General features: G+C 35.8%; 1 protein-coding gene across 2 annotated transcripts in view; it reads right to left on the reverse strand.

Moving 5' to 3' along the window:
* SLC25A21 (solute carrier family 25 member 21) overlaps window positions 1–18,134 on the reverse strand; it is a 234,730-nt gene that overhangs the window by 155,499 nt on the left and 61,097 nt on the right. The window contains exon 2 of one of the 2 annotated variants that reach the window (XM_050975884.1): window positions 13,917–14,008. The exons of the other annotated variant lie outside the window; for it this stretch is intronic. The gene's annotated coding sequence lies outside the window, so the exon portion shown is untranslated. The remainder of the gene's footprint in view (window positions 1–13,916; window positions 14,009–18,134) is intronic. 2 annotated transcript variants of the gene reach the window in all.

The raw sequence follows: 18,134 nt of genomic DNA on the forward strand, positions 1-18,134 counted from the left end.
TAAATAAAAATAATTTTTAGAAGTAAATAACACCTACTGTATGATAAGAGAATGCAAATTGGCAATTTTTATATGAAAACCTGTTGTAATGAACCATTAATAAAAGGGAAAACTAGTTAGTCACAGTCCTAGACTAATGGATACAGTAAGTATCACCAGAAACAACCTGTTAGCAATTTTAAGGACTAGGCTAATTTCCTGCAGTGTTTGACTGGATTAGGGTTAATCTAATGAGATTAGGGATAATCTAACCAGAATTTTCATTATGTTGCAAGCTTGATACTTGTGAAAGGGGGAAAAATTAAAATAAGAGAAGCAATATTTTAACTACTTCCACAGAATAAAAATTCAAGAGAAAAAATATCAGGACTACTAAACTAATTTTGCTTTCTATAATGTCAAATTTTTATTCTGGCAGTATTGAGATATTCGGTTTTCCAAGATTAAAAAAAGTTAATTTCCTAGCATGCCAATTCTAGTATTTTTAAAACACAAAACATATTGTGATATCAAATGTAATGTTACAAGCTGAAATAAATATGTTATACAGAAATATTGAAAACACACACACACGCAAGTCCAGACCAAATAATTGAAATAAAACATTTTATCATATCAAATGCCCACATTTTTGAAATTAATTCAGAAAAGTGTTGGAATAGTTTCTATTCTTATTATTGAGAAGTAATCAAAATTAGCTGCGCCCACAAAACTTTTTTATTGCACTAAAACTGCATTTTTATCTTTTATAAAGAAATCTGTTCCATTAAAAATATTTTAACCAGTCTGGAAACAGATGAGTTCATGTAATCTGCTGGAATGTGTTACAGAGCCTAAAAAGTACAAAGCCCTAGAGGGTTTGAACAATTAGTTCCTGTGGCTGGGAAGCCTCAATTTATGCCTAAGAGTTGTGCAGTTTTGTTCCCACTCCTTGAATAACAACAGAATGATCAAGATGTTGGTCCATCACATACATCCAAGAACCCAAGAATGAGTTATATACTGAAAGCACACAGGCATAAACCATAGAAAGAAAACGCATGGAAAGACTGCTCCAAAAAGTCTCCTGCATAGAGATTAGGTTGAGCAGGGCCATTTCAGGGCAAATTTGTGATTGCTTTCTCTAAAGGAGAAATATTAGATTTCTAAATGCAATCAACATGCAACATGAGTAGTGTTAGCAGCCACAGATTCCCCCTTCACTCTGTAAATACTGAAGCACAGAAGAGAAGCCAGCTTAATTAAATGCTTCCATCAAAAACAAGCTACATTTACTGCTCCTCCTGCAGCTTTACTGTGGCATAAATTAAATAACTTTGAGTCTGAAGTTTGTTTGGTCTTTAAGCATACTTGCCCAAAGATACTGCTAAAAACTATCATAGGCATTGGTCTCAACACCTTTCATCTGTGCAGCAGTCAAAGCTCCTGTGTCAATCTGATAGAACTCAGGCACTGTTGCCTTTACACTTCAGTTGATTTGGAAGTAACTTATTCCACCAGAGGTGAATTCCATTAGTGTAACTTGGTCCTAAGACACAGTGTGTGTGAGGATGTGAGGACTGACATCAGCAAAGCAGACCACCTGTGTATTTTTTCATTTGCCTGATTATTATTATGCACACATGCTTGGTTTTTCATTTAGCTCTCTGGTTTAATGTTTACTTGACCCTACAAGAAGTTGTTACAGAATATTTGCCCATACGTGAACATTTGGCAAGGCATATTTTTCTAAATAAGACATTGTTCTATTCTCACGATTCATATAAAAGATCTCATACTATCGTGGACATTTAAGAGTTATCCAGGAAAATACCTAACTACACAAAAATGTCTGCTTTAATTTATTGATTCATTTTGGACCATCATGGGAAACTTAGGGCCTAAAAATATCTTACCCATAGGCTTTATGTTCTCATTTCATATGTACTGGGAATGACTGACTGTACTAGAGGCCCTTGGTACCTGTTGCTGAAGTTTCTGTACTCAGTATTTTTCTTGGATCAGACTTGCAGCCAACTGGTTGTAATTGACCCTCTGCTGGGACAAGTTAGGATAAGAACATATGCCTTTCCTTAAAAAGAGAGAGAGAGAGAAAAAGAGAAGGAGAAAGGGAGAGAGAAAGAGAAATATCACCAGTATTTATTTTAAGTTGCCTTAATTTCCAACTTTTCTGGCAGAATGTCAAGCTTCTGTCATAAAGCAGAACTCCAGCTAAAGCAGGTCCTGGAAAAAAAAGACTACATGAGGAATTCTACCTAACTAAAATATAAAATTTAAGAATGGAGCAGAAGAGTTATTTCTGCCCTGTAGAGGAGTCAGTCCACTTGATATTGCCATAAGACTTCTGCAGACGAAATGTCAGGCTGGCATCTCTCTTTAGGGTAGTCATTAGTCAATTTGTCATACTTCATGCAAACATAAATTACTGAATTATAACTACAAATGTGACAACCTCCAATAGTCCTTTACCTCAGGCCAACTATTTCTAGGCTAAACAAACTTGACACCAGGCTTCAGCAGCAATTGTAACAGTTCCATGAGGAACTCAAGGGAATTACTGGCTGCACTGTATGAAAATATGTAAATTCTATCTAATTTTAATCTACAAAAAAGGAACTTAATTTTTAGTAAACACTTGCATGCACAAAAACACATTAAAAAACAAAGCTAGTCTCTTTGCATAAATCTTTCATGCAATGCATTAAGCTTTAGTGCATGTAAATGGAAACTATCACCATCTTATCTCCATTGTTGAGCTTCATTCTCATTTTTGGCATATAATGAACCTCTGAAATCAACAGTCCATTCCTAATGGAGCTCAGCATCCCATTCTCCCTATCCCAGTGTCCAAAGACAAGTAAACCTACTGGAAATCATCATTTACTTCTTTAGATATATGCAAAAGTTTTCTGTTTTGAAAACTGCCATCTCTTCCTACTAAAGACATATCAATACTTCATATTGGCATACCCAAAGTTAAACACTAAGTTGTAGCACACTGACTGATGAAGTCTAGTCTTTCCTAAGACAGGTGAAACTCCTTAATTAGACATTGAAATGCTCCAACCTTTATCAGAAAATACATCAATGGGGAATGGCCTACACAGCCATAGACTCCTGTGGTATCTTTAATAAATACAAATATTTGGTGGCACTATTAGGCTTTGCTTTCAAAAGACAAATCAACAGTATCTCAACATCTGCTAATGCTACATTAGGACACTGGTGCAACATTTAGCAGATAATTTAACCTCTCCCAGTCCTATCCACAGCTCCCAAAACAAAACCACACTTTCCTGACTGACAATTCAACCTGAACAGCAACTTTGTTTGCAACAGACATGTGCCCTTCTCCAAGTCACTGATCAGAGCATTAAAACTAGCACAGTCCTTACCATAGACAGCATTCATAACAGTTAAATATAAACTACTGAAACTATAGTAATGTCCTGTAGAGACTCAGTGGATTATAGTGGATTTATGAACAAAGTGCAGGCTAGCTGGATGGAAATAGATGTTCCTTCTTAGGTGGTAAATGGCTGTTGAGCAGCTGCATGTCCCAAGTGGCAAAACAAGGAAAAGCCTTTTCCGCAAGGAAAAAGCAGTACTTGTGTTCCATGAACACGCTTCTCACCCTCCTGCAAACTGCTCACCTCTTGTCTCTCAGTCCTCCCACTCCTCTCCGGCCCTAGCTGCATTTCTGGGCCCATAGGAGCAGTAATGGACTTACAAGCTATGTAATTGCTGCGGGTGATTTCATCAGCAGCAGCCGCGCAGCCTCGGGCCGGGGGAAGGTAATATTATACAACAGAGCATCTGTTCAGTTTTATTTTAACATACCAGCCAGTCATGGAAAAAACATCTTTTCCTAATTGTTGGGATGAACACCAGGATGGCATTAGCATGGACAAAATGCCCACGAGCTACACTGCCACCCATGACAGCAGGAATGGCTGGAGTCTATGGAAGTGTCCATAACAGACCTGGCCTCAGCTGTCTTGCAGTCCCAGCTCAGGTATTCACCCACTCATGATCAAAAGGAAATTGGCTCCTGACACACAAGGAGTTCTGCAGAGAAATTCCTGAATAGTTCATGGGCACTCCTCCTTAAGAGACGGAAAAAAATAGATATCATACAACTTTTTACGCTGTTGGCAGGTGAAGATAATCTGAAAAAATATTAAATCATGCAGAATGAGAAAAGTTTTTTTGTATTTGTTTCTTTTTCTAAACCAGAAACTTAACCTCTCCTATGGATTTAATGCCATAAATTGCTGCAGCCAAGATGTTTATAAAAGACATGTTATCAAAACTGGAATCATCAAGAAATTGTATCAGAAGACACTGTTTACGGACAAGTATAATTATGCCAGTCTTTTCTTTTTTTATCCCCCCTTTTTCTTTCCCTCTTTTTGTTTCCTTTGCATAGATCCACTTAATTCCATCTCTTCGTGTGGGCAAAAGCTGACAGTTGCATGACAAGGAATGTTTCCCTTTATAAAAGCCTACTTCCTCTCTGTGTAGTTTTAGCCTCATTGAAATGTTTCCTATTAAGCTCAATCAAGGCAGCAATTATCTAATTACTCACTTATGCTTTTCCAGTCAAAAATTGTACAACCAAGCATATTAGAGGGCTGCATACATGTTTATTATTGTTTTTATATGTCCCTATTTGGGTTTAAGAAGCAATCAAATATTTTTACAGTACTTTTGTACTGCCCCTAAGTCTGTTTGCTACAATTTTATACTACAGCAGGTCACAAAACCACTTCTATGCCTCCTACCAATTCCACAGTAGGTAGATGGTAATTTCAGAATTAAGTTACAAACTCATTTCATACCAACGGGCTTTGCATAAATAAGTTTGTAAAGAAGAAATGATCCAAGGGAATTTTTAGTCTTCTAAAACACGCCACATTTATGACAAAACTCAGGAGAAAACGGATTTTACAAGGCCTCCAAAAAAACTACATCTTCTATATTTAGATGTTTTCTTTAAAAAGATCCTTGAAATCAAAAGTATCAATGATGCAGGTGGTTTATATTCTTCAAATATATGCATATGAGATATGCAATGAACTTATTACCATAAAGAACTATAGCAGCCAACCATCAATGAGATTTTTTTACTAAAGTACAGAAATTACACTACATGTAAATGTACACCATGCCATTCTTGGTTGGCTACCAAGTTCTTGCTCTATATGTAGACCGCTATAATTTTGTTAATTCTCTGAAAAATACTTCTTATTGATAAATTATTTTTTAAATTATCAAATATTTTAATGCATGATGCTTTTTTTAGAATGTGTTAAGACTTTTTTCCTCTTAAAGGCATGAACAGAATTGTATTAAAATGTCTTCACAAAATTTTAGACCATGCAATACTTAATGACTTGAATTCATTTTAGGGATTATCTTTTTGAAACTGACTTGTGATTTTGGACTCCACATTTTCTAGGCTCATAACCTAACACACCATACAGTAATAGCTACATTTTCAAAACGGTGCTGAGCAACCATCCATTGAAACCTAGATCTTTTTTCCTACCCCACTTTAAGAACTCAAAATCTATGACCCTTTTTCAGAGGCACTCAAATTGCCTAGTTTGGATCATGAACGCTTAAAGGTACATTTGAAGCCTATAAAGTTCTTCCCAGGTCCAAAGTTGTTTTCTAATTGAGCCTTCTCAGAGTGGTTCTTTCAACATGATTTTAGCTATAAAACACAGTACTCCTTCACACTGGTTGGTTTTCATACAGAAACTTCTATTATGTGAGACAGATTGCAGCAGAAGCATAGGCACAGAAAACTTCTGACCTGTGTTACAGAAATACCATAGCTTTGACTCTTCCCATAAGCTCTTCTGCAACACATGACAAGGATGACTGAAAAATTCCCTTTGATTTCATGTGATCTATAAACAAAAGGCTAAGTAATTTTATAACACTTACCAGTGAAAGAATAAAAAGACAGGACATACCAGCTAAACACTTCCTGCTTCCCCTGAACAGTTCCCTGAACAGTGCCCTGAACAGTTGAAGGGCACAAGACCCACTCATAATCTCATCTTCACATCAGTACTGGGGAGACACTGTATTCATGTGTAAGAGAACAGCAGTGTTCTCTGTGGCAGGGAAACCTCAGCCTACCTGCAGGGATTCTGTCTTGGGCTGCAGAACATAAGCCAGTTCAAGCCCATTCACCTTTTCCTCCTTCTCAGGCCACAGATGGATTGTACCTATCAAAGACAACTTGTTGCTTCTTGCAAATCCCTTTATCAATAAAGATGGAAATTCATGAGAGTATTTAACCATTTTAAATAGGAAGAAGCAAAAAGTACAAACTATTTCATGAAGACAAAATTACTTATCAATCAGGGTTATTGTTAAGAATTAATGTTGCAGAACATCATTCTAGAATTACAATTGCATTGTCCCCTCTGCATGAGACATGCTACATGTACATGGTTTTAAAGCACACACACACAGTGAGTCTGGAAACACTTAGCAGTGACAGCCTGCACTGGTGTATAGGAAACATCTTTAATTTCTAGACCCCAGACATCTGTGACAAAAGTAGAACTAAATTGTGTTCATCACGTGGCTGCCCTTTATTAACTTGCAGGCTATAATATTTTTTTGTCATCAAGTTTTAAACATCTCCTGTTGCGTAGTTTTTAAAGTGAAGATGTTAATTCTTAGGAGAAAGGATAATTTTACAGAAAAGAAAAGAAATTTCAGGTTTATGTTGTCATAGCTAGAATGTAAATGGATACTTACACAATATTTCATAAATTCATGAAATGCACTGTTTTCCCACCACCTCACTGTGATGTTGTTTCATGTACATTATCAACAAAAATGCAGCTGCCTGGAGTTTCTGGAAGGTATACGTACAGAGCACACACTCGCACCCCATATATATGAAGGTAATATCCATGTGAAAAATTGGAGAGATATGTAATACTCATGACTGCATCACCTGCCCACTAATCCAGCTCCCTAAGAGTTACTCTAACATTCCAAACTGTTGAGCAGCTTCCAACTGTTGCCACTGAAAGGAAAAATAATGAAAAGAAAAAACCAAGGAAAACAGCCCTAAACCACCAAACATGACAGTGAAATCCTTCTCCTTTTCATTTTCTCTTACATCTCTACAAAAATATTTCCCTAAATTAAACCATGAGCCACCTACATCCGAACAAGATGAACAAAGCCAATTAAACTGAATTTTGAACTTCCACCTTTAGAATGATACACCAAAATCCAGCCCTTTTCCTGATGGATTTTAACATTACAATGGTATTGACTGAAAGAGGATTTATTCTAATAACTACAGCAATGATGAGCAGTTCCAATTTTAAAAAGCATTGAAAGAGTCGGAATTCCCGACATCCCAATGCAATGATTGCTATATCCTTAAGAATGAGCACAAAGAAAATCAAGCTGCACAGAGATTTTAATTCTAACTTAAAACCCTTCAACCCTATGATATTACAATATAACTTTCAGGGCAAAACTGCTGTAATTACAGGAAAAATATGTTCCATGTGGTTCTTTATACTACAATAGAAAGACATTCTTAATATCTGTATCTTTATTAGGGCTTTCACTGATAAAAAACTTCTTGTTCCACCAATAATAATGTGGATGGCACAGAACTTGGTAAGATACAGAAAACTTCCTAGAGGATTTAGGATAATGATGCACAAAAATGTGTAATCTCATAGAAGACTCCGGCACTACTGTAGCTCCCTGTATAAATAAATAAGTCTGCAGAGCAGGTACACTTCAGCTTTAATAAACTGTGGTCCCTATATTAGAAGTTATCCAGAAGAAGTTTTTACAGTGGTGTTCACTATCTCATGTCTACACAGTAATATCAAGTCCTGTAAACACTCATAGATGTAACACAATGACAAAAAGAGTGCTGCTGAATTCAAATATTAACTGTAAAGAAGGTACATGTTCCAGCAGAGTTGTCAGCCAAGCGTTCTGGTATGGAAGAATGGTTCATTCTGTTAATAAGCTATTCTGTTAATAATCTATTTGGATGATATAAAACATGTTCTAGGTTTTTGAGCTATAAACTAACCCTGATATTCTTGACTCTTGTATTTAATCCAATACAGCTGCCACAATGCTATGAATATTTTTTTTTTCACTGCTAGGGTTGTCAAACACTGGAATAGGATGCCCAGAAGAGCTGTGGAAACTTGGACTTTAGAGATATGGCAGCTCAATTGGATATGGCCTGAGCAGTGTTATCCGACTTTGACCTGCTTTAAACTGGACCAGATCACCTCCTTATTACTAGAATAATACAGTCATAAGTGATAAATTGTAATAGCAATACTGTTAACAACAAACTGAGTCTGCAAGACAAAAAGCTCCACATGATATGTACAGTAAACAAAGTAAGCATCTCAAAATTTCCTATGAATATGTACACCAAGTAGAACATTGAATTTTTTGATCACACCTCTCTTTAGATTTCCTTGCTCTTATAAATTGAGATCTGCCATGACTGTTAGCCAGATACTGCTGAGATGGAAATCCATTCCATCTCATTAAACAGTTAAAATGATACATTTGAATGAGGATAAATTTTTAATTTAAAAAGTTTAATTCAATTGTAGCGATTACTTGGATATGCAGAACAAAACTCACTCCTTTTACAAAGATAAAGCTTTGAAAATTATAGAGGACTTCAAAATTGTGAGGACTAGGTTTTAAAACAAGTTAAGGAAGATACAAGCAACACAAATAGAGAAAGAAAATGCAAATAAATGGAAATTACAGCTCTGAATTTTTTTAGGATTAAAATGACATAAATGCTAAATAATTAATAAAATATTTGACTAATATTTCTGTTTTTATGACATAAGTTAGTACACAGAGAATTTTGACAGTTAATACCAAGAGCAGTAGGAAAACAAAGCATAAACTATAGCATTTAACCAAAAAATGTTCTTCATACTGCTGAGATAGATGCAATGGAAATAAATGAAAGATTTATTAAAAATAGCTACTACTGATTAATTTTCCTGAGACCAATAAAATTGAAACATAGAAACGTTAAGAGCGGAAAGGGAAAGGACTAGGAGAATTAAAATCCTTAAAATCTTTAAATCATTGCAAAGTCAATAAGGCCAATGAGGACTGAGAACATGACGAAAGTCCCAAATGTATACATAAAATAAAAGAATGGATAAAACATATGTAAAACATGAACTTTTTATATTAAAAAGATCAGTGTTTCAACTATTACAGCTCTGTCTTATTAGCAAACTGATATAAGAATAGTGAAGGCTGGAAAGCATGATCTTTACCATTTACCTCACTGATTCTCAAGAAAAACATGATGTCAGGATCCTGATGGTAGGTGGTCTTTGAAGAGAGTATGTTGATTTCACATAACACAGGCTCAATTTAAAGTGTATGTGGAAATAGACAACGCACATCCAGAGCAAAAACCACATGATACTACCTTTGTACACAGATATGTAACAGTGCAAATTCCTCCAAATTAGAGGTTAAACTGCTCCCAGAGGATGAGCAGTCTAGCCAGCCCCACAGCAAAGTAATCACGTTACAGAGCCCAGAGCAAGTTAGAAGCCATTGGGACAATCGCCTTTGGACTCCACCATAGAGCAAGACACTGCTGCCAGTAGCTGATTTTCCACAAGTGAGAATTTGTGTTTAAAAACAGTTCTAATCCATTTTGCAGCAAGCACCACAGCCTAAACATTAAGATGAAGCTGGAAACAGTCAAAGTCTAGCTGCCTTATTCATGTGGAACTGTTTCCCATGTTCTCACTAATAAAAATTCAGTCGGTGTAGTTTTCCTTTTGTAATTTCAAAGAGGATATACAGTGTTGTACCTGCTATTGAATTACTTTTGAGACTGTAGCATCTGGAAATTTATATTTCTGATGGTATTTCTTTTTTTCTTTTCTTTTTTTTTTTTTTTTTTTTTTACTTTGTCTCCCTTTGGAATTTTCCATTTAATCATCATTAAATAGAGAAATTACTTGGCTCTCCCCCTTCTATTAGTTTCACAACTCCAGCTTGCTCATGTATGTTTGCCTTCTTGAATTCCTGGCAACATCACATCCCACTCCAGGCAGCACAGGTGAAGGATGATGAATCTCCACTGGTACAATTATTCTCTGGGACACAGCAGCAGGGGAGTCATCTAGCATCCTGGAAGGAAGGGGGGTTTAACCTCTTCAGGCTGGAGGGAATTCAAACCACACTGACTTTTTGTGCTTGTCAATAGCAATTACACAACAAAGAGGTCTGCTGTATCCCACTCTCAGAGGACACATCCTCAATTTGGACCCCAACTGGATGAAGCACTCATTCTGCAACTTTAGAACATGCATCTCAACTGAAAAGTGGATCAAGAATCCCCCCATTGTTCCAATGTACCAACTTTCCCTTCAGACACACTTAATTTTTTCCATTGGCTGTTCCAGTTGCTTAACTCTCAACTCTGTGTTCTTGTTATACTTGTAAAATTGTAATTTTTAGCTACTGTCAGTCTTAAATTGAGGGCAGCAGGTAGGTGTCCCGGACATCCTCCTGTTAGGTTCTCTTCCTATCACCCCCTAATCTGATGCTGTAGAAATCTAGAGTTGCCAGTCCCTGGTTCCAGCTACAGTGATTGAGAACACTGTGAGCCTAATGGCACAATTTGCTAGCAGCTGTGCCTCGAAGTCAGCAGGAGTCAGCAATATTTTGTGGTAACAGTGCCATACAAAACAACAGCACATGGCCACTTTGTTCTGTCTATTCCTGAATCTCACTCTGTTCCTGATCTAAGTGCATGTTGTACAGCTATGTGTAAGTTCAACTTCTGGCAGTCAAATAATTACGGAGGACTTCTAGTCTAACCCTGGCAAGCTTCTTCTAAAGATCTAGAAAGACACTTCAAAAGAAAATGCCACAGAGCATTTTCTCTTGTGGCTCTTCATTCAGTTTGGCATAGCAGTCATCTTTTCTGTCCAACTGTTTTTCAGCTAAAAGCACATCCTTTTCTCAATGGCCAGCTAATTCATTTAGTTGAGACATGCAGCCAACATCACACTTTCCAACTTGCTCAAAACTCAGTCTTATAACACCTTCTCTCACATGAGGAATCATTACTGAGGTTCACTATAAAGTCATATTTCCTTTAGTCTCAGCAAAAATATTTGTCTCTTAACACAGTAATTGCCAAAGCATATTAAAAAGGGATGTGAGAAAGTAAACATTCATCTGAAGTATTTGATGATGTGAAGAAGCATAATAATTGATTCCTTTTTCAGTCACTAACACTGTATCCTATTGAGGATACAGCATATCCTCAATAGTAGACACTCCTTATAACATCATCAAATTCTACTAAGAAGCTTTATTTATAACGGGCTTTCACAAAGGTGCTAAGGATGGACCCAATGATGCCAGATGTTAAGAACCCTCAATTCCAGTTAATTTTAATGAGAGCTGAGAGTATCCTGAATGTCCACCCTTGTTTGTTACTTATGACCTCACAGTCACACTGGAATGACTGAATCCTAGTAAAATTATGTGAAAAGACATACACAGCACTAAATTTAAGGAAATAGGTCCAGCCTGTTTTCAATTCACTGTTAAAAATGTCTGTGTTCTTGCTCTATCCATGAGTATGATCCTTTTCTATTTTCCCTCTGTTTTATTCTACTGCAGTGACCAAGGAAAAAAAACAGATGCACAAGCTCATGCTGAAAAAACTGAAATGTCTTCCCATGCCGTTCAAGCTTCACAATATTCCAGATGCCTGACTCTCTCTGCACAATGCTGTGAATGGTGATCTAAGTTTTGAGAATATTCTGGTACTACACAGTTAGAGGTTTTTAGAGGATAAGGAAGCAATATTTCCTACTGATCCAATTTATCTGAAATGTAATCATTTTCTCACCCTCCCAGCAGCATTACAGAGACAGGCAGATTTGAATTCATACCAATGTGAATTAGAAATCTAATATTAAAAGTAAAATAACAGGACGTATAGTTTCTCACAAGCTGCAGTTAATACATAGCAAATACAGGCTAAATACACGGTTTCCCAGAGATAAGTGAGGTTTTCACCTACATTTCTACGAAAAGGAGGAATACTGAAGCTTTCAGACTTTTTGCCTCTCCTACAGCTGGAAATAGTGATAGGAACTGTAAACTCAGTTTGGAGAAGGACAGACTGAGGGCATCTGCCTCAAATTATGTTGGGAGCAACTGTGACATAGTATGCTTGTGCTTAAATAAATGAATTTCAGTGCATTGCCAAGATTATGATTTCTAGTGTGTCTCAGTCTCTACCTCTATTTCTTTTGGCTCTAAGCAAGGCAGAGCCAGAGACCCTCTATGACTTTCCTAGAGAAATAAAAAGGGCACAGCCACAGAATCCAGTTATCTCAGTTGAACTAGTTAACATGCATCAGCTGAACCATGGTAACTGCCTTTGTACCCATGCTTAGCCCTAGGAAGATATGCTTGTTTGATTTGCAAGCCAAACTATTGACAGAAGGCTAAACTGTAAAGCAGTAATAAAATGTTCTTAACATTGAGCTTTTGGAATCTGGGCTAGAATTAAAATTGAGGATCACTAAGCTCCTCATTCTGTACAGTGGTTTTAAGAAACCCATAGAGCAGTACCAAGCAGTACCAACACACCACACTTAAATTTGCTTCTCCCAAGAGTCTGATATGATGTATCAAGAACTGAATGGGTACACAGCAAAGTGCTACAAAACTACCCAGTAGTAAACAAAAGTCAACTTACTGGTTTGGGTCCATCTTGCATGGATTTATTCCTGTGTTTATCTTTAAAAGAATGAGAAGCTTACCAGGGCCAATGGGACTGCTTAAGTGTGTAAGACACCACAAAATCACTAGCCTAGTTTCCTTGCACTGAGGAAGCCTTAAAACTACGTTATCACATGGAGTGGCATTTATCTCATCTACCACCTTAGGCAAAATTCAAGCAGCTAGTCCAAGGAAACAATTTCCCAGTAAATCAGAACAGATAAAAGTTTCATAGGAGAACATTTGCCCCCACTTTAGATATCAATCTTAGGACAGTTTTGGACAAGATGCCGCTCACTGTGCACTTTAATACAGGAAGCTTAGATAACTAGCTTAGACTAGACACTGAATTTATGCATGGATAAAATTAAGGAAACCTCTAGAAACTCAAACCATGTGTGAAAACTTCAAAATGTAGAATTGGCCACTGAATGTAAAATTATATTAACCTCATCAAGAGAGCCGGATAAAGAGCAATACAATTAAAGCAAACAGAACCACCAAAACCATTCATTGTTGATGTTTTGGTTTTATTTTCTGTTTTTTAAAACTGAGTGCATTTGAAATCAGTACTTCATTAGCAAGAATCATACATACATATATACAAATCTACCACATGTATACACTTTTTTAATATATACTTTAGGTTCTTGTGATAACTACAAATGAAAATGTTCTGCCGCTGTAGGAACAATCTTCCCAAAGAAGTCTGACTAAAGCAAAATAATTTTACATATAAAATTTCTCAGGACTCTGCTCTCCCTGTGAGAAACTTAGAAGGCAAGGAGAAACAATAGTTGTTTTTCCACCTTTTTTTTTCTCATTCAACAAAACCAAACTGTTAATTCTTTAGTAACAATTCAAATACTGAGGACTAACTCCAAAACAAAAATCTAGAAAAGAGAAGAACTCTCTTTTAATCTGATGTTTTTGAAGTAAACATTTATCTGAGAAACTTCACGACTGAAGGATATTGAAGAACCTATGCACAACAGCAAGAAAACTGACTTTCATGCAGAACACTTTTTAAATTAGAATATTTTCTTTCAGATTTTGAGTAAAAATGAGTTTTTGATTTTCCTCCTTACCTTTTCTCAATGTCCAATTTTTTTTACCAGGTCTGAAGCAAAGAAGCAATAGAGAAACACAAGGTATCCTCACACATCTTCTTATACTGAAACTAAAAAGGTGGTGGTGAGGACATATTTCAAAAGGTCTCTAGGTATCCTACTCTTCTCAGTGCTATTAAAAAAATTCCCTGTCAAATTCCAGTGACAGCATAGCAGATAGGACTTTCTCAAGCACACCTCACATGCACACCTATCCATTTATTATTATCCTATGTGTATAGAATAGAAATGTGCATAAGACAATCAAATGTTTATTTGCTCATGATGCTTTAACAACATTTAGATGATAAAATATATCAAAACACAAAGCATATTATCCAAAACTCTTTGCATCAAGTTAAAACAAAAGTATCATTTTAAAAGCATTACTAGGATTTTAACTTAATCCTTCCAGAAAGAGGTAGATCATTAGAATGTAGATAATTTATCAAGTCCTTGAGTACTGACTCTCACACTCATAAGTTAACAACATCAGACAATGCCCTAGCTTCACAGCCCAGTCAGCTTTGTCAAGCTCCTGAAACGCTGAAGAGCTGGACTTCTCCACAGAACTCAAGTATTTACATTTTGAAAGAGATGTAATAACTTCTTTCTCAGAGTTACCACCTCAGTGCTAATGTTAACTAACTTTTCAAGACTGAAATGCATTCTAAAAGAAAAATATTGCAAAATCAAAGAGAAACAATTCAATTCACTTATATTCATAAAGACACTAAAACTCAAGCTGCCAGCCTTTCACTGATTTCCAGTTTGCAGAATATCCAAAAAATGAGAACTGCTGGAGATCCTTGCTTACACTCACACCCAAGGGACCTCAGCAGTGAAGACAAAATCATCTGCCTTTCTTCAATAACTTGTATAATTCTGCTGTATTTGTAGCTGAGTATTACTACAAATTAAGAATCTTTCTTCTTGCTAGGGAGCACATGGATGCAGATTCCCACATTGCTGGCTACATGTTGGGTCAGAATTTGTGCTTTGTTTTATACTGTAGCCTTATTCCATTTCTCTGGATACCCTGATACTACAGTAATATTATTTGAAATTACCACTAAAACAACACCTTAAGCATTTTATATCATTATGTGTACATATAGGTGAAGTACCGTTAAACAGTTAAAATTAAAACCATACTGGGCACGTGAACTTCAACAGTAGATTTGAGCCTGCTGTGATGTGATGTGATAAATGAAGGAGCTGTAAATCTCTGCCTGTCATTGGTCGGCATCCAACTGGAAATTAATCTCCCATCATTTTTCTTGAAAGGTTGGGTGCACCTCCAGAATCCCGGTCAACATTTCCTTGGTTAATAAAAAAGGATCAACACACCTATAGATGTAAGAGAGCTACAACTGAACAGATGTACAAATGTACAAATAAACTGCACAAATGGCAGATGCCACATTTGTCTACTCACTACACCACCAATAATGACGAGTGCTACTTTGTAAAAGACTCCTCAGTACTGAAAAATAGTATATAAAAACATTTTTAATATGCATGTATATAAAAAATGGATTTTGAACCCAGGCAGTTTTGTTTTGGTGGGTCCCTTAACATATAAGCAGTAAAAGTTACAGGGATGTTTTATATTCTTAGTTCCTCATAGAAATGGATTGGGAAAGCTGTTTCTAATACTTTGCCAGTCTACATTTTAATAGGGAAAAATAACTGCTGATTATTATGAAACAATGAGCCACATTTCAAGTAATCCAGCCAATCAGTAGAAAGGATTTGAGGCCTTCTGGTTTATATTTGTGTGCAAACAGCTGTATTTCATTTTTTAGCTTCTTTGTTTTCCAAAGCTTTTTAACTTTTTGTCAGATAAAATCCCTGTTGTCATGGTGGCCAAGACACCAGCAAAATGAGGGTGGAGGAAGGGTGAGAGTTATAGTGGAATGAAAAGCCCCCTGGCTTGTAAAAAAAAAAAAAACACCTCCCAAAAATAAAATGAATGTGTGGAATAAGAACAGTTCATCTGTAGGTAAAATGTTGACTCCAGAATACATTACTTGGAATTGTAAATACTGGTCACTGTTGTGATCTCAAATCCCATTGATCTCATAGCTGCCTGCTAAAAAGTATTATAAAAAATACTCTGTCACACAAACTTGACATAATAAAATTCCTAACTTCCTAATTTTCCTAGCAACTTATAAATTCCTTGGGAAAGTGTTTGGATTTATTTGCAGTTTGCGGAAGAAAGAACACTGGAAAAATTCCAGCTGCAGTACGTGCAGTTCTTAAAAATTAAAAATAAAAAAATAATTTCATGACTTTGTAGCAGTTTATTGCCTCTTTTGAGATTTACTTTAAAATTTAATAAGTTTTTTGCACTATAAAAATCTGAGTAGAATTTCAGTAGGGTCAAAAAGTCTAAATCTAGCTGGCACTGTAAATAAAAATGAGCTTGTTATTTCCAGTTCAGACCTTGTGGACAGAAGTTAATGTCACAGAACTGCTATATACAGAGTATAAATCTGGGCTCCATATTCCATGTACACCATGCATTGGGCTTCCATGCTGTCTTGATCAAGCCTATATTTTAGTGTTATGGGAAGCTTTGATTAGGAAAGTCCCAAAAATAATTAAAAGACTCAGCAGACAGCCTAAAAAAAGAATACATCATGTTAGGCAATGGCCAGAAGTCTGAGCAGAGAAGGGCAGAAGTCACAGGACATGAATTCATCTGTGCTTTCAATCTGTTCACAAAATATCCACTTTAGAGACTGGGGAGAACATCCAAAAGAAAACCCTGGCATTTAAATTCAGTAGGCCAGATTCAAAGACTTGCTCAGAGCTCTTTGAGCTCCAGATACAGCCTTCTCATGGCAAAGACAGAAAGCAGTTAAAGCAACCTTTTAAATCTTTTCTCCCTGATATGGCCCAAATTGACCCTCAAATTCCATGGAATGTTTTGCTAGAAAACTAATCAGAAATGCAAAACGTACTTCTTAAAAATTGTTTATATTCTATGTAAAATTGATTTTTTTCCCTTTAATACTAAAATTTGCTCCATCTGTTGAGAAAACAAAATATTCTAAATATATACAGGGAGTAGAACTCCTTCATTCCACTAGCTATATCCTGTGGTAGATGCATTTTCATCAGTATGTTTGTCTTGCAGACAAAATGAATATCAGATGGTGGTTCTGAAAAAGGGCAGACCTAACATGAAGTGATTAGTTTCAAAAACAGATTTTTATTCTTGATAAATTATTACCAAATACAATCATCTGTTGATTGAGGATATAAAACAGATTGGTCATACCATAACCCATGGGTTAAATGAAAAACGGAAATAATAAGTTTATTTAACATAGTCTTGCATTAAGTTCCTGAGCAGTGCAAATCTAAGGCAAATAATTAGATTTCCAATTTAAAGATATACATTTGTAAAATCAGACATTTCTTGAGGTCATCGATGCCTTTATTCCCTATTCTATCCACATTGCGTGCTATATATGCACACAGGCTTTTACAAATGTGTATAAATATCATTTCAACTTGTAACCAATGATTCATATACTTTGTACAAGACATCAAATGGAAACGCCATTGACATTTTGTTCAATTAAAGTTGATAATCTATTACATTTGTAGATTATTTTTGAAGAAAATATAAGAAAACTGCTCATCTACAAAAGTAAATTCTAGTTGAGTACTACAGAGAAAAAAAAAAGTGTTTCTTACACCAGTAGGAGTCCTAGAAGGAAAGAATTTTGACTTACTAAAAGCAACTCATAACAATACTTGCCTAGTAGATATTATTGAAATCATGGCATAATATGGGCATTTGAGGAAGAAATTATGCTTCTCCCAAATTATCTTCTTTTATTTAAAATCAATTATGGCTGCACTGCATTTGACATGAAAATAAAAAAAAAAAAAACAGTAACTGTAAGTTTTCCCAACATTCACTTATAGCTAAGTAAAAATTCTGACATATTATCATATTTTCATTGGATTCTATGACAGGCAGTTATCTAGGAAACATTCCCTACATAAAAGTTCTCATGACAATGATAAAGTTACAGCAATGAATATAAGCATTCCAAGTTTAGTAGTACAAACTTAAAAAATGAATTCACAGAAATTTCCCATTCTTAGGGACAAGATTTTAAAAACAAAGCTAAGTGCTGACTAGAAGTGTTTACCTTCTTTATGTTTCATTAC

This window comes from Serinus canaria, chromosome 5, assembly GCF_022539315.1.
Source record: "Serinus canaria isolate serCan28SL12 chromosome 5, serCan2020, whole genome shotgun sequence".
Taxonomy (NCBI): domain Eukaryota; kingdom Metazoa; phylum Chordata; class Aves; order Passeriformes; family Fringillidae; genus Serinus; species Serinus canaria.